The sequence below is a fragment of the Suricata suricatta genome, chromosome 4 (assembly GCF_006229205.1).
Source record: "Suricata suricatta isolate VVHF042 chromosome 4, meerkat_22Aug2017_6uvM2_HiC, whole genome shotgun sequence".
Lineage (NCBI taxonomy): Eukaryota > Metazoa > Chordata > Mammalia > Carnivora > Herpestidae > Suricata > Suricata suricatta.
Window position 1 is genome coordinate 126,442,839 of NC_043703.1, and position 16,508 is coordinate 126,459,346.

A 16,508-nucleotide genomic window follows, 5' to 3' on the forward strand; every position below is an offset into this window, starting at 1 on the left:
GAAAGAAATCTCCATTTTTGGAGAAGAAAATAAAACAAAAAGGCAAGTTTTTTTGGCACACTTTGGGATAGCTATCTTGACCTTTATTTTCTAAATAAAAAGCTGGATTTGACAAAGATTTTAGTGCTCTTTCAGGTGTGAGAGGCAGCCTAGGAAGCCAAATTTGCAGTTTGGGGAACAGTTCTAGGATGAACAGGACTGGGCCTTCTAAGAACAAACATGTTCTATGATCCTCTCCATTGGGACCCCTGGGGTAATATGCTCCTCTGAAAAGTCCTGCAGTAGAAAAACATTTCACTTTGAGAAATGAGTGCTTCTCCAACCTAGTTCAGCACTTACTCTTTTAAAAAAAATACTGGGGTGCCTGGGTGGCTCAGTCAGTTAAGCATCTGACTTCAGCTCAGGTCATGATCTCACGGTTCATTCATGAGTTCAAGCCCTGCGTCAGGCTCTGTGCTGACAGCTCAGAGTCTGGAGCCTGCTTCGGATTCTGTGTCTCCTCCTCTCTCTGTCCCTCCCCTGCTTATGCCCTGTCTCTCTCTACCTGAAAAATAAACATTAAAAAAATGTTTTTACTGTGGTAAAATATATGTAGCCTAATATTTATCACTTTAACCATGTTTAGGGTCACAATTCAGTGAGATTAAATATGTGCACAATGTTATATAACCATCACCACAATCTATACCCCAAACTTTGTCATCACCGCCAATAAAGACCCTTTCCACCTCCCCCCGGCCCCTGGTAGTCTCTATTCTACTTTCTGTCTCTATGAATTTGCCTATTCTAGGTACCTCATGTAAGTGACATTGTACAATAATTTGTCCTTCTCTTCTGGGCTTAATGCACGAAGTATGATGTTTTTAAGGCCTGTCCATGTTGTACCATGTGTCAGAATTTTATTCCTTTTTGTGGCTGAATAATATTCCATTGTATGTGGATGCTACATTTTGTTTGTTCCTTCTTCTATTGGTGAGGCACACCTAATCTTTATTTCATACCCCTATCTCTCATCGGACACTAAGGGGGTTCCCTGGAACACAGTTTGGAGACTGCTGGTGTGTGGAGCCACTAGAATGTTTGGAGTTTGAATGGGCCAGGATTTCCTTACCCACATGCTTGCCCCAGGTGCTGCCAGAAGTGCTCTGGTCATCTCCAAACTCAAGGCCAGGCTGAAGCTGCAAGGGGTGAAGCTAAGAAGTACCTTGAACGGGCTGTCAGTGATCAGTGTTTGGGGAAATGAGAGAGAGCCTGGCCCTCTAACCCTCGCAGGATGCATGGCCCTGCTTGTACTGCGGGGCCCCACTGGGATGACTGACAGCTCAGCGTTGGTGACATCTGTCAGGGCTGCCTTCCCTGGCTTTGATGGTAGGACTGGCCAGGAGCCAAACTTGAGGGGAGCAATTGCCTGAGAGGCCCCGGCCCCCTTTTGGCAGCCTCTCAGGTGCGCCCTGTCCTGTTCCTTCAGGAGCTGGGCGACGCGTTCTGAGCCACTGCCCCTCCCCGCCCTTCCCTGCCAGCACTTCCCACAGACGCCGCTTTCTAGCAGGCAGGAGACACACAAGGCTCAGTCCCCCTGTAGAGGGTCTTTCGCTGCCCCTCTCTCCTCCTACGTGAGCGTGAGTAGGTCTGGGAAAGGCAAGCAAGGCAGCAGCCAGAATCGAGCCTCCTGTGACTGGGGGAGAACTGGGGCCCCTCCAGGAACCCGGAGGCCTGGAGTCCTGCTTGGCCGCCTCTCTTGCCCACACGTAGCCAGAGGCTCTATGACCTCCGAAGGTCCCTCGCAGCGATGTCCCAAACGACATGGGTCCTGCCTGCTTGCTGGAGGTCCGGGCCCGGGTTACAGCCGCACACACAGGCTCCACCACCACGAGGACCTCGAAGCCTCGTTCTTGCTAGAACGGCTGTATTTCTCCTTGCGAGAGATTATCTTTTAAACCAGAGAACTATTTGAAGGAGCAGAGACCTTACCAGGGTCTTGAAACAAAACAAAAAAGCATCGGCATCTTTAGGAAAATTACAAATAAATGAGTGTTCATCCTTCTAATCTGGGTACAGGTCACCTCCCCAGCCCCCAGCCCCGTCCCCTCAACTAAAAATCCTTTACCCTTTGTCTGAACTCCTTGGGTCTTGGGCCCCCCAGGTCACCTCCTTTCCCTTCACATCACTGATACTTGCCTCTCCCTCCATCTTTGTGGCTCAGTCATGGGCTGCAGGAAGGCAGGGAGAGGTTCCCGCTGTCTCCGAGTGCAGGATCCGAGGCCTTTGCCCCACAGCGCCGCTGCTCTGGATCGGGAGAAGGCTCCTTGGGATTCTGTGCTCTGGTGAGGGGCTGCAGGGTGAGCCCAGGAGAGTTTCAGGTGAGGGAGGAAAGTATCAAGAGGAATGTTCTCAGTGTGGAAAGAATGAGAAGCAAGGGCCACAGGGAACACCCAGTGATGGGAATCGGTGACACTTCTCCAGCCAAAAGCTGCTCAGAGACTTGGAGTGAAATTGCCTCACCCACAGGACAAGGCTGGGAGGTGTTCATCCTTGCTGAGGCCTGTGAGCTCCTGCCCCCTAGGGCCTGAGCCACCTTGAGGCCTGCCTTCTCCCAGAGCTCTGTCTCCCTCTCCCACCTGGGCCAGTAACAGAGCCCAGCCCTGCCAGGAGCCAGGCCTCTCTCAGTTCTTCTCCGCCCTCTGTGGGAGCCCATTTTTGCCTCCTCTTGCCTACTTTCCTCTTCCCAGCCTGGTTTCTTCCGGTATAGGTTCAAGGGTCAATAGCGTCCCCCAGGCATCTCTTGGTATGCAGGTTCTCACAAGTGACAGGGGTTCTGATGCTGGTTCTCAGCCAAGCTGCTTACTCCTGTGACCCAGGCGAAGCACTCCTCACTCTGGGCCTCAGTTTCCATTCATAAAATACGTGGTTGGAGGACATGAAGACAATCTTCTTCCAGCTACATAATTCTGTCACTCTAGAAGCTATCGGTCAACACCAGGCTGAGTTAAAAATCTACTTAAAAAAAAATACTTAAATTCTATTCTAATTTCACCATTTGAAGCCTGCCTGCCCCCATGGTGGGAAGGAAGAGGCATTTCATTCCATCTGCTTTTCTCACTCAGAACTGGCCTTGGCTGGCCTGTCCTCTCCCCTGGCTCTCCGGGCCCCTCCCAGGGCTGTGGAACTTCCTCCTGCCCGGTCCTCAGTCCTCAGTCCTCAGGCTCATTTCCTCCCCTGGACCTGAGCACTTTTGCAAGGAGCCAGTGCCGCGCTTGCTGCCTGGACGCTCACTCCGAGGCGGGGCCTGGATCAGCCTGGCAGGCACCCACTTGCTGTAGTTGAGACTTAATTAACGCAGGATCCGCTTTCCCCGGTCCTGGGTGAGAGGCACCGGCCTCAGGCACTCAAGGACACAGCGGCGTGGTCCATCGCTGTCTGGAGAAGCCCAGTTGCCCTCGCACTGCTGACAGGGTCTGTCAGCTACTGTCCTCTTGCTCCTCCTTGCTCTGGGGGGGTTGTTCTTTTCGCCTCCCTCCCTGAGGGGCTCATTCAAGTCCACGCCCTCCCTCAGCACTGAAGTCCTGCTCCAGGGCCACATCTTCCAGCCGTTTTCCCACCCAATGTTCATGAAGTTAAGTCCAGAGACGGCCCGTAGTGCTCACCAGAACTGACCTGTCCACACGTTTGAGGCAGTGCAGCCCCCATCCCCGAGGTAGTGCTCCATATTTCTGGGCCGCCTCCTACCTCTCTGGCTGCTCCTTCTCAGTCTCTTTGGCTTGTTGGCCACCCTGGGGCTCGGGGCTCAGGTCTGTCATTCTCCCTCCTCTCTAAACCTTTGTAGGCCAATGACTTCCATGTTCATAGCTGTGTCCCAGAGGTGGCTACATCCCATTTAGGGGAAAGCCAGGTCCTTACAGCCACCTCCAAGGCCTGCACCACCTTCCCGGCTTACCTCCCTGACCTCACCACCTACCGCTCCCCTGTCTGTGGTTCTTTGACACTCCAGACCAGCCCACCTGTGGGCCTTTGCATCCGCTGTTCCCCCACCTGAAATGCTCTACTACTCCATAATAGTCCCGTGACTTGTTTGCTCTCCTTCTTCTGTTCTTAGATCATACGCCACCTACTCAGGGAGGCCTTCCCTGATTACTCTATGGTAAATTGCAACCCGTGTTCCCTGTACTTCTTCTGGCACGCTCTCTCTTCTTCCCTGTTGTATTTTTCTTCATAGAACTCTTCACTGACTGACATGCTACGCCATATAAATGTATCTGTTTGCTTATTGATTATTTCCTACCCCTGGAAGGTAAACTCCCTGAGAGCAGGGAATTTTTTTTTTTAGTCACTGCATTCCTGGTGTCTAGAACAGTGCCTGCCACATAGTAGTTGACCAACAAATATTGGTTCAACAAATGACAGGGCACCTCAGTATTTGTCCCTGTCCATATTATCTTCATGTTCCGGGGGTTTTACTTCTGCGAGTAAATCCTGGAAGTGAGATTATTATGTCAAGTGCACATAGTGTAGAGTATTTTTAATTTTAATAAACAAACTTAGATTATTTTCCCAAGGGGTTGTTGCAAGTCATGCCCATTTCCCTGCCTGTGCTGGATGTCATATCACACTTGAATTCTTGCCAATGCGCTAATGAGGGGGGCGGCATCTCATTGTTTTAATTTTCGTTTTCCTGACTAACTAGAGAAGGATGTGTTTCTTATTTATTGACCTCTTGACTTTTTCTTGCTTCTGTTAATTGTCTTGTTCATAGCCTTTGCTCATTTTTTGGTTTTGGGGGTGGTGGTGGTTGGTGGGCGGGGAACAACTTAGCTTTTATAATGAGTGTTTAAAGGGTAACTTCATTTCTTTAAAAAAAAATTCAGTGATAGGTTGAGTATCTGACTCTTGATTTCAGCTCAGGTCATGATCCCAGGGTCATGGGATTGAGCCTCACATCGGGTTCTGTGCTGAATATGGAGCCTGATTAAGATTCTCTCTCTCCCTCTGTCCCTCTCCCCAGCTCATTCTCTCTAAAATAAAATAAAATAAAATAAAATAAAATAAAATAAAATAAAATAAACCAGTTAATTCTGATACTTATGAAGGTTCTGGAACTGTTACCCTAGAGTGAGTATCTTCTTGGTTTGCCACTGGCATCCCCTGTGAATTTTGGAATTTAAGATGTTTTAAAGTTTTTTTCTTGCTGGTTCTCCATATTTCTACAACGCATGTTGTTACTTTAAAAAGATGAGAAACAATCGTAGGAAAGTCTTTGTGCTGTCATGCCAAGTTGAAAAAGCACTTACAATTAGGATGTTCTTTTTTATGACAGTTACATAAAAAGGCTCTCTGGGTATAGAAACTCTAACAGTGGACCAGCCAAAATAAAAAGGGGAAGGATTATGGGTAATCTTTCCCTATAATGGGCGCCAGGCGTGTGAGGCAGGGAAGAGGTGATAGTGAATCCCTAGTGGAATAGGATGAGCTGTAGGAATGATGGTACTCTGCCCTACAACACTCTATGCTGTGCATTGACAGACATCACTAATCAATCACTTCAGTTGTTTCTCTGAAGTCCAGACTCAGCCTCAGAATCTTTCTCAATCCAGTAGGCCACGAGGCCATCAGGCACAGATCAGAGTTGGGAAGCAAGGTGACACCCATTCATGCACTCTTGCCCAGCAGGGGGCAGAGTCAGTCAGCCCCACAGAGGCCTCTCTTGCTGGGGCAGGGGCATGCTCCCCAGTGGCCTAATGGCTGCACTGGAGCTGCAGTCCAGTCGGCCGCTCCTGGCCAGAAGGGGCATCTAAGGAGTTTTCAACCTGCACTGGCTCCCATCACTGACACCTAGCATCACTTTCTGGAATCTCTTTTCCTCTGGACCCTGGGGCTTGCTAGAACTGGGAACACTATCCTCAACCTGGATGCTGGCACTGTGACTTCAACCAGACCCTGGCACAACCCCTGGGGTGCCACACCTTGGTTGCTCCCACCATTGGCCTGACTCTCTAGCCTCTCACTTCTGTTCTCATGATTCTTGGCCTGCCCTCGACCCCACTCCCTGGACTCAGCTGTGATGTCATGCTCTGTGTCCACTGGCACATCCTGACTCTCTAACCAGGCTCTTGGCCTGGCTGCCTCTCCTTCCTGCCTTGCACTTGGCTGACCTCAGAGCTGACAGATTCACCAAGACTCACTGCAGGTTACCCAGAACCACTTACTAACCATCCTTCTCTAGACCAGGTAGGTTGATTAGAAACAATAGGAAAAAAAATTTTTTAATAGCTTTTTCTGTTTGGGGGGGAAATAGTAAATGATAGAGAAAAACGACATAGAAATATATGGAAAAAGTTGGCAGTAATTTAACCACCTGGAGATAACCATTGCTATTAAGTTGGCAAACACCTTTCTGAGTCACCTCTTTGCCTTCACACCCGTTGAGATATGTGTATATAAATCGTCTTAAATGGGATCATGCTGTTAGTCAACCTGCGGTTTTCACTCATCCATATGCCATGAACATCATAAAGGATGCCACTGATGAAAAACATGTTTTCCTGCTCCTAGAATGTAAATTAAATTCCACCAGATCCTTTTTTTCACCTAGCATATCTGCATTTTTGCTTCTTTTGAGGCAGAAACTTAATTCATGTCCCATTTCTTTCCCACAGTAATAAACCACCAATTTTTAGTTGGGGGCACAGCCACTGCAATAAAGGCAGTATATCCCAGCTCACCCTGGGCTATGCATGGTCATGTGACTGAGTTCTAGCCAATGGGATACAAGCAGAAGAAGTATTTATACAATTTCCTGGATGTGTCCTGTGGTGGTTTCGTATATGTTCACAAATTCTTTGACACTCCTTCTTTCGTCAAGGTGAAGTCTAAACCCCCTCCCTTTTAGTGTATGCTGTATGTAGTGACTTGCATCTAATGAACATCATGTGGCAGAAGTCATTGTGTGTGACCTGCAAGATTAGGACAGAAGAGGCAGTTGGCTTCTCTCTTTGTTCTATCTTGTAATAACCACTCTGGGGAAGCCAACTGCCAGGTCATGAGGACAATCAAGAAGCCCTGTGGAGAGGCCCATGTGGTGAGGAACTGAGGCTTCCTGCCAAAAGCCACATGAACCATTTTGGAAGCAAGTTCTGAAGCTTTCAGTCTAGCCCTCAGATGACTGCAGTCCTGGTTGACATCTTGACTGCAACCTCTGAATTCCTGACTCATGGAAACTGAGATGGTAAATGTTGATTGTTTTAAGCAACTAAGTTTTGGGTTAATTTGTTAGGCAGCAATAAACACCCAATACATGCCCTGAAGAGGATGGGTGGGTCCTCCTCTTTCTCCTCTCTCTGGATGGAAGGTGGATATGTGGAGTGCCATCTTGGATCTTGCAAACGAGGACAACATGTTGGGGATGGAGGAGCAACAACATGGATGGGGTCTGGGCCCTCGATGGCTTTGTAAGAGCAGAGTCAGCATAACAACTCACTTGTCAACAGCCACAGTAATAAAGCCAGCACTTCCCAGGGTTGGCTCTCCCTGGTGTGTGTAAATGGGTTCCAGGTGTGTGAAGCTACTGTTGTCTCCATCCCCGGGCCAGTGGCTTCTGCACACAGGCAACCCTCTTCTTTTACACCACTGAACTATATGATTGTTATCATTTTCTCTGTGTGCCAGAATGGAAATCAAATTTGGGAAGCTTTGGATCTCTTTCACAACGGCCAGATTTTATCCTAACAAAGACATCCTGAAAAGTGAGACGTCACGTAGTATGTTTAACACGCGTTCTCCTAACTAAGGTGTCTGGGTAGTCGTGCCCTGAAGGAGTCTGTCACATCTTGGAAGGTGAGGCTGGCAGTGTTGCAGGTAGTCAGGCTTTCCACAGGTCCAAGAGGCCCCACCGCATTGGCGGTCACTCACCCTGTCTGGGCAGAGGGCCAATTGTGCAAACAACAGGAACGACCTTCCCTTGCCAGCTTCAGAGAACTGCTTTCTGGCTGCCTTTGAGTCCGGCTCCCTTCCCCTGACCCTGTCCATTCCCCAAGATCCCTTTCCTTTTTGGACTCTGCCCACCTCGGGGACAGAGGCGGTGACAGATCTGAGGCAGGCGCAGTTCCTCTTCTCATATACTGTTTAATGTCACTTCTTCCTATGATGGTGTGGGTCATATATCCAGACAGAATCAAGCCTCCTTTGGGCAGAATTCTACTCGCGCCCCTCCCCCCCACCCAGCCCCTGGTAACTATTCTACTTTCTGCCTCTAGGAATTGCCTATTCCAGCTACCTCATATAAGTGGGATCATACAGCATTTGTCCTTTTGTGTCTGGCTGATTTCACTCAGCATAATGACTTCCATGTTGTAGCACATGTCAAAGTTCCATTCCTTCTTATGGCTGAGGGTTAAGTTTTTAATCAACGGATTTTCACCATCGTGGGATGTTTCCAATGCATTCTGCAAAATTCCTGCAGACATTTATTAAACCTGGACTTGGCTTCCCTCTTTCCTGCATCTTTGTTCTCTTGATTCTCTACATGGTGTCTGACATCTGGTAGTGCCTGGGCAAGGTGTTTCATTCGGTTCTCTTGGATGAGAAGGAGCACTCCCGGGTTGGAGGTATGTGTTGGGAACAGATGCCCTGTGGAGCAGCACCAATGGTACACATGAGAGGCCACTCTCTTTGGTGACAGCTCAGGAACACTCACTGTCCTATACCGCCCACATGTTCTGTCAGCCTGCCTAACGTCACGCTTTGGTGTGTTCAGTGTAGCTTCATATTTCTTATTTGATTTAATCCAACCCCAATGATGTAGCCTGCAGGGCAGTAACCCCTTTTCACTCTCAGAGACTAGCGGGAGGTGATGATTCTTGCCTCCCCAGGAGGTTACAGTGGCTTCGTTGAGACTGGATGAGGGCACTCAAGTCCAGGAATTCTTCTATTACTTCACAGAGCACCTGGAAGGCAAGCAAAGATGTCAGGGTCCCTTTTTGTCATGTGGTCTTTCCTCCTCCTGTCTTGAGAGGGTCGGATGAAGTAACAGGGTTTAGGAAGCAGGGGAAATAAGGAACCGTGAACACTGGTCCTTTCCATTCATTCCTCAGCTGGTGGCAAATCCAGATTTTTCTTGAGCTACCATTAGAGCTGAGTCTGATGCTCTCAAGAGGCAAAGGTGAGAAGGTGGCAAACCGGGCTGTGTCCCCTCCCTGGGACTCTGGGCTAAAACCCTGGAGCTGGGAGTCTTCTTATTTGTGTAGACTTCCTACACAAAGTGCCAGTAACTACAGCCCACTTGAGAATAAATGATTCATGCACATGGTTCAAATATGACAAGATACAAAGGGAATGCTGTGAAAAATCTCTTCTCTCCTGTCACCAGCACCCAATTCTTTCCTTAGAGGCATCAATGCTTTCTACTTTTGTGTATCTTTCCTGAGAAATGTTACATATACATGCAAGCATATGTGTGTGTACATATATATGTACACACACATATCAATGTATGCATGGATGTGGGTGTATTTGCAAGTATATATACACATATTCCTGCTGTGTTCCTTCCCCCCCAGTAGTGGCATAATTGTGCATAGAGTGCTGTGCCTTGCTCCCTCATTTAATATATAATAGTAATAGCAATAAACATATATTAAGTGCTTACCAATTACTGAGTACTGTTCTAAGAACTTGATTGTATTAATTGTCCTAGTTCATTGAATCCTCAGAGCAACCCCATGAGGTAACATTATTTTTTCAACACTACTCATAATAAAAACCACGCAAATTAAAACAACACTGAGATACTGCTTTTCATCCAACGAGCTGTTAAAGATCAAAAAGCTTGCCAACACACCCTGCAGGAAAGAGTGTGGGAAAACCGAGAGTCCATAGATTGTTGGCAAGCATTTTAGCAATATTTATCAAAATTACAAAGGTGCATAACTTTGAGCCAACAATTCCACTTTTAGAAAATTTCCCTGTAGACCTACTTCACAGATGTGGAATGACTTGGGCATGAATTGCTCATGCAACATTGTGTGTGATAGCAAGAGTTTGAGAAAAGTAGAGTCTGGCTCATTAATTATGGTATATCAACATCCACTCCTTGGAATATTAGGCTGTTATTTTTAAAAACAAGCCAGCTTTGGGGGCACTTGGGTGGCTCAGTCAGTTAAGCAACTGACTTCAGCTCAGGTCATGATCTCAGGGTTTGTGGGTTGGAGCCCCGCGTCGGGCTCTGTGCTGACAGCTTGGAGCCTGGAGACTGCTTCAGACTCTGTGTCTCCCTCTCTCTGCTCCTTCCCTGTTCGTGCTCTCTGTCTCTCTCAAAAAATTAATTCATTAATTAATTAAATATTTAAAAATTTTTTTTAAAAAACAGCCAACTTTTTAAGCACAGTGGGACACTCTCCAAGATGAAGAGTGTCTTGGTACATTCGGGTTGCTATAACAAGATACCATATACTGGGCAGCTTATAAATGACAGACATTTCTTTCTTGCAGTTCTAGAGGCTGGGAAGTTCAAGATCAAGATGCTGGCAGATTTGCTATCTGGTGAGAGACTGTTTATTCGTTCATAGATGGCTGTCTTTTCTCTGTGTTTTCACATGACAGAAGGGACAAAAGAGCTCTCTGGGGTCTCTTTCAGAAGGATGCTAATTCCATTCATGAGGGTTCCCCCCCAATGATCTAATCACCCAAAGGCCCCACCTCCAAGTACCATCACATTGGCAATTAAGTTTCAACATATGAAGTATAAAGGAACACAAACATGCAGTCTATAGCAGCAAGGTAGTGCAAGATAATGGTGAAGAAGCCAGATTCAGGCCAGGCCCTCTTGCTTGTTATTTTGGCTCTGCTCCTTATCAACTATGCAAACTTGGACTATTACTATACCTCTCTATACCTCTGGTTTCCTCATCTGCAAAGTGGGGCTTGTAATAACACCTTGTAATACTCCCCACCAACTCAAAGACCGGTGAGAAATAAATACTCATGAGTATACACAACTAGGATTTTGTGGATATTGTTACACAGCACATAGCTAACTGATACAAGCACATAGTAGGTGCTTAATAAATATTTTTAAATAGGAAACTGAGCAAACCCTTTCCTTATATTGGGGAACTTCACAAGTTATCTGAAGAGTGGCTCCAAATAAAGCCCAAAGAGGAAGCTCAAGGCTAATGTCCGAAGTATAACCAAAGCATGGGAGTTTACTTATTGAGCCCAGGCTGTTTTTGAATACTAGCAATTCTGGAAGCTGAAGCACATACAAACAGAATCAGGACTGGCTCTCATCCTCACAGCTTACGATCTCTGGAAGGAAAGATTTGTAAAGAAGTAACGACAAGGCAAAGTGCAGCTTGCTATAACAAAGGTGTGCAAAGGGGGGAGCAAGTGTAGCAGCCCATGGTGGGTATGGGGTGACAGAGATGGGATAGAAGGTGGGGGTGGGAGCTGGTGAAAAGGACATGGATTTAAAGCTATGAAGGTAAGCTGAACCCAAGGTGGGAAGGGCCTCGAGAGCTTGGGAAATCATCTGAATGCCATTCTGAGGGTTTGAGGGAAGCTAATAGGATTTGGGGCAGAAGAGTGCCAGGCTCAGGTTTGTGTTTGGGGGAGACAACTCTGGAGCTGATGTGGAAGATGCAAAACGCTCCTGCTGCATTGCTCAGAATGCGGGGCAGCTTTAGTCATACCTCCTGCTGCACGGCAGGAGTGATCCAGGGACAACTTCTGGGGACAAGATTGGTCTGGGGACCATACAACCCAAGTGAGGGAAGAGGAGAAGTACGTGCCTGATAATCAGAAAAAGTCATTTTCCCAACTCCTCTGATAGAAATTGCACCACTCAGGAGGCATTTGACTACAAGGAGCTGGAACCTGGTTACAGAGGCTTAAACGTGCCGGGGAGTCTTTCTCTCATAACAAGGAATCAAGAGGTTGTAATATTGCTATCTTAGTTCCACAACTCTGAGCTTCTCTTGGCTTTTTCCTCATGGTCTTAGGGAGCTGGTACAACTCTCGATATCATGCCCATGTTAAAAAAAAAAAAAACAGACACAGAGAGATGGAAAGAGGGAACATACCAGTGAATCTATTTTTTTTTAAATCAGGAAAGCAGAAGCTTTACTTGAGGTAGATGCGCGCGCACACACACACACACACACACCTGTATCTTATGGTCCAGTTCTGGTTTCCAAGGGACTGGGAACAGAGGGACAGGCTTGTCATGCCTGCTTTAGACCAGCCATAGATTCTGTGCTTGAGGCTGGGTGCATTTCTATCTCAAACAAATTGAGTTTGTTAGCAAAGAAGAAAGCAAACTGGATGCTGGTAAACAAAGGCAGGGTCTGCTTCAGGGACTCCTCCAGACACTGCCTGAAATGCTGTGTCTTCTTTGTTTTGTGTGTTCCTGAAATGGAGCTCTTGGCTGGTGAAATGGCAAGGAATCAGAAACACTGCCTTCTGGATGTGACACTGTGAAGTCCTCTGTGTCTCCCTTCCCATTCTAGGCCCTCTCCTCAGTGGGTCCCAGTTTGTCCTTACCCCCTTAGAAGTCAATCCAGTCCCCGTGTTAGGGGGGAGTGAGGAGGTCTCCAGGGCTCCCTGGGAGCAGCTCTGCCGGAATTCCCCGGAATTCCCCGAGGGCCCTTCTCCAGGCGCTGGGGACAGCTGCTGCCCGGAGTCTGATGTTTCGGCAACAGCGAGGGTTCCTATAGAGTCACAAACTCTCTTGCTGGGTTTCCCTTATAGCCAGCACATGGCGCACTTACCCTGGAGTGAAGGGGAACCTGGATTCTTCCAAAGTCCAACTTGGTGGATGTATTGGTCTGGAAAGGCTGTCATAAGTGTAATGGCTTAGACACAATGTTTATTTCTTCTTCCTTCTAAAGATCCACATGAATCCACTGGGGGCTCTGTTCCATTTCTCCCCACTCTGAGACACAGGCTGATAGAGTGGCCACCATTTTTAACTTAACGGTTGCTGGGACAGAGGGAAAGAAAAGATCTGGAGAGTCTCAGAGCAGCATTTAAATGTTAGCTCCAGCTTGGGGGTACCGGGGTGGCTCAGTCGGTTAAGCGTCCAACTTCAGCTCAGGTCATGATCTCACAGTTTGTGGGTTCGAGCCTCACATCGGGCTCTGTGCTGACAGCTCAGAGCTTGGAGCCTGTTTTGGATTCTGTGTGTCTCTCTCTCTCTTTGCCCATCCCCATTCTCTTTCTCCCTCTCAAAAATAAATAAACATTAAGAATTAAAAAAAAATAAAAGTTCCAGTTTGGGAGAGATTCATATAATTTCTACTCACAGGTCACTCACAGGCACCAATCACATGGCCCCACCTAACCATACAGAGAGCTGGAGGTGTGGCCCTGCTATGTGCCTGGAAGAGACGTGTTTGGCAAACAGCATTTGTGAAGACCACAGTAATTTTGAGAAAGTTGTCCAATTTCTCCAGTTCTCCTCTACTTCATCTCAAAGTAGTGTTTTTTTAAGGCAAAAGCTGGGTATGGTCAAAATAGCTCTTAAATCCCTTTAGCCACTGGATATCTATAGGCAAAAAATAAAGAACCTAGACTTAGCTCCACCCCTTATGTAAAAAATTCACTCAAAAAGTGAATCATAAACTTCACTGGGCTTAAATACAAACTATAAAACTTGAAAAAGCATAGGATCTAGGCCTAGGCATGATCCACAAAAAGAAACATTGGTAACCTGGACCTCATTAAAGTGAAAAACGTTTGCCTGCAAAAGGCTTGCTGAAAGCGTCGGAGACAATTGACACAAAGCTACACATATGATAAAACTGCAAAGAGACACACACACAAATAAACACATGGAAATCTGGCAAAATCTGAATGCATTCCAAAGACTGGAGCATTGTAGGCTTCCTGGGTTTGACACATACTATGGTGAAGTATGACCTTCACATTGGGAGAGGGTGCATGGCACCTCCCTGCACATTTCTTTGCCCCTTCCTGAGAATCTATAATAATTTCAAAATAAGACTTAGAAAAAATCTCTTCAGCAACCCATAAGAAAATGTGCTTCAGGAGGCGTATTACTCGTGAGCGTCCGTGTATTTAAACACCAAAACTACTCTTTCATCACAAGATGCTCCCAATACGATGGCTTCCGGGATGGGGACTTCATTATGTGGAAGGCACAGCAGAGCCACCTGAATCACTGCCACTACCATTTCTTTCTCATTCTCTTTGTTTTATGGTTTTCATTGGGCCACAGCTTTTTATGTGAAACTCTAAGGGCTAGGAGTTTTTAAGGTTTTTTCTGAGGGGGGAGGGTAGAAAAGTAATACAGTGCTGTGGTGTTTATTATGTAACTTCCTCCCCACAGTGGGGGTGAGGTGGGATGGGGGGATGGGGGGGCAGTGAGGCAGCCTCCTGATGTAAATCAAGCACATTTACATTAGTATACATGAGTGCATTGTATGACCATTCCCAGAAAACAGGATTAACACAGACTAAAATTGTGAAGTGTCAGTTCAAGTCACCAGATGAGCCCTTGGAGGTCGGCTGTAGCCCCCAATGTTACATACGCGAGAGAGGCACACACGTTTGGCCAGAAACTTCTGCATTTGGGACTTGGCAGCAATTGTGGAGTGCAGGCTGAATGCAGCTGCCGTAACTTCCCCATGTGTGGAGCCCTTTGTGACCTGGGTTGTGCCCACAGAGGCCACTGTGCTCACGGTGTGAGTGACCCCTGGGAAGTCCATGACCTGTCCCTGATGGGGGGGCGGGGGCGGCTCCTGTGTCTCTTCCTGGTCCTGAGATATACCCTTCTCCTTACAGACTGGCTGTGCGCGTCGCAGCCCCTGGAGGAGGGCACACCTTGCCTGCAGTCCAGGTTGCTCACAATCTCAGACTCCAAGAGGCTGGCGTAGGAGCTGGAGCTGCCAGGGATCTGAGATGGAGATGCGGGCATGGAGGCTCAGAGAGGGTGGTGAATTGTATAGCTCACACAGCTAGCCAGGAAACTGGGGGGCGGAGCGGGGGTAGGGAGCGGGCGCAGAGGTGCTGAGGGCATGTTTAAAAGCTGGGATTAGACAGACAAGCTTCCCACCCCGAGAACAGACCTCGGAAAAGACACCTGGACCAGCCACCACCCCCTACCCCAGCCACGGGGAGCGCCCCCACCCGGATGACGTTGAGTGGTTTCCGCACTCACCCTTTTTCCCTTCCAGGCTCCAGGGAAAGAAAGGGTCGCGCAGACACGCCCCGGCGTCCCCCGTTAGTGCACCCAGTCCCCAGGGGTGCTGGTGGGCGCTGCCAGCCCAGGCGGGGCGCCTGGCCGTGGGCTGGGCACCCTCCGCCCCCCGCGGGCGCCCGGTCCCTGTGTGGGCTGCTTTGACTCTGCGCCGGAGCCGCCGAGCTTAGGCAAACCACGCCGCACTGGACGCCATTCAAGCTTTTACAGGCCCTCAAATTGGGGCTGGAGCCGGAGAGGAAATACTAAAATCCTGTGTACACAACTTCTGTCTGTGCGCGCCGGGCTCCAGGAGAATCAGGCGCGCGGGAGTCACACTTGTACTGTGGAAGGGCTCCGCTCCTCTCCCCGCTGTTTTTAACGGGATCCCTGATGTGTCGCCCCAGTCCGGGGCTCCTGGGTGTGGGCCCGGGGAGGGGGCTGCAGAGCTCGTGAGTCTTTCTCCTACCCCCACCTCCCCGGCACACCCAGCCAGGCTCAGAATCCCGGTGATCCATAAGCCTCATTTGCTGTGTGGCCCAGGCCCCTGGCCCCTCCTGCCTGGCAGAATAATGCGGCTTAGAGGTCCTTGGAGCCTGGGTGGGAAGCCGGCTCACCACTTTGCAGTTCCCATACTCTTGGCTGGGGCCTCTGCCTCTGCATCTGCAGAATGGGTGTGATAATGGTAAACTACCTCAGAGGTTTCCCGTGATGATGAAAGAGGTGATGGAGATAGGGAAATAGTCCAGAGTCTGGCACATCACAGGTGCCCACTACATGGTAGCCATTGTCATTACTTATGTGAAGCAGTAGTAATAGCACCATTCTGATCCAGGCACATGCTAAGTGCTACGTACAGTTTACATTTTTATGGGGAACAAACTAGAACACCAAGGAATTGAATGACTTACCCAAGGTCACACCGCTAGTGATTGGCCGGGTGGGGATTTGAACCCAGGAAGTCTGTTTCGGAGTTTTAGTGCTTTGCTGCCCCTCTGTCAGCTGTATGTGCCCATGGTGTCCTCAGCCTGGAACGAAGCTGCCCACACTTGGGGCCCAGGCCACCTTCCCGGTTTTATTCCTGCCAAGCGCTCTCAAGCACCTCTCATGCAGCTGGCTACTCATCCCCCTGGTTCTAAACCAGTGCTCCCCCTCCTGGCTCTCAGCCTTGGCTCAGCCCTCTGCTGCCTGTGCCTTAGGTCTTGCCTGGCCACCCTCTCCAGACAGATTCACTCCATCATGCTGTCCCAACACTACCCCCCAACCCCCCCCCCCCCCCCCCCCCCCCCCCCCCCCCCCCCCCCCCCCCCCCCCCCCCCCCCCC

General features: G+C 48.7%; 1 long non-coding RNA gene across 2 annotated transcripts in view; it reads right to left on the reverse strand.

The window, feature by feature from the left end:
- Positions 1–8,220: 8,220 nt before the first annotated feature.
- The window catches only part of LOC115290040, a 28,052-nt gene continuing 19,764 nt past the window's right edge, over positions 8,221–16,508 (reverse strand). For both annotated transcript variants that reach the window (XR_003907926.1, XR_003907925.1), the window contains exon 3: positions 8,221–8,936. This is a non-coding gene — a long non-coding RNA (uncharacterized LOC115290040). The remainder of the gene's footprint in view (positions 8,937–16,508) is intronic.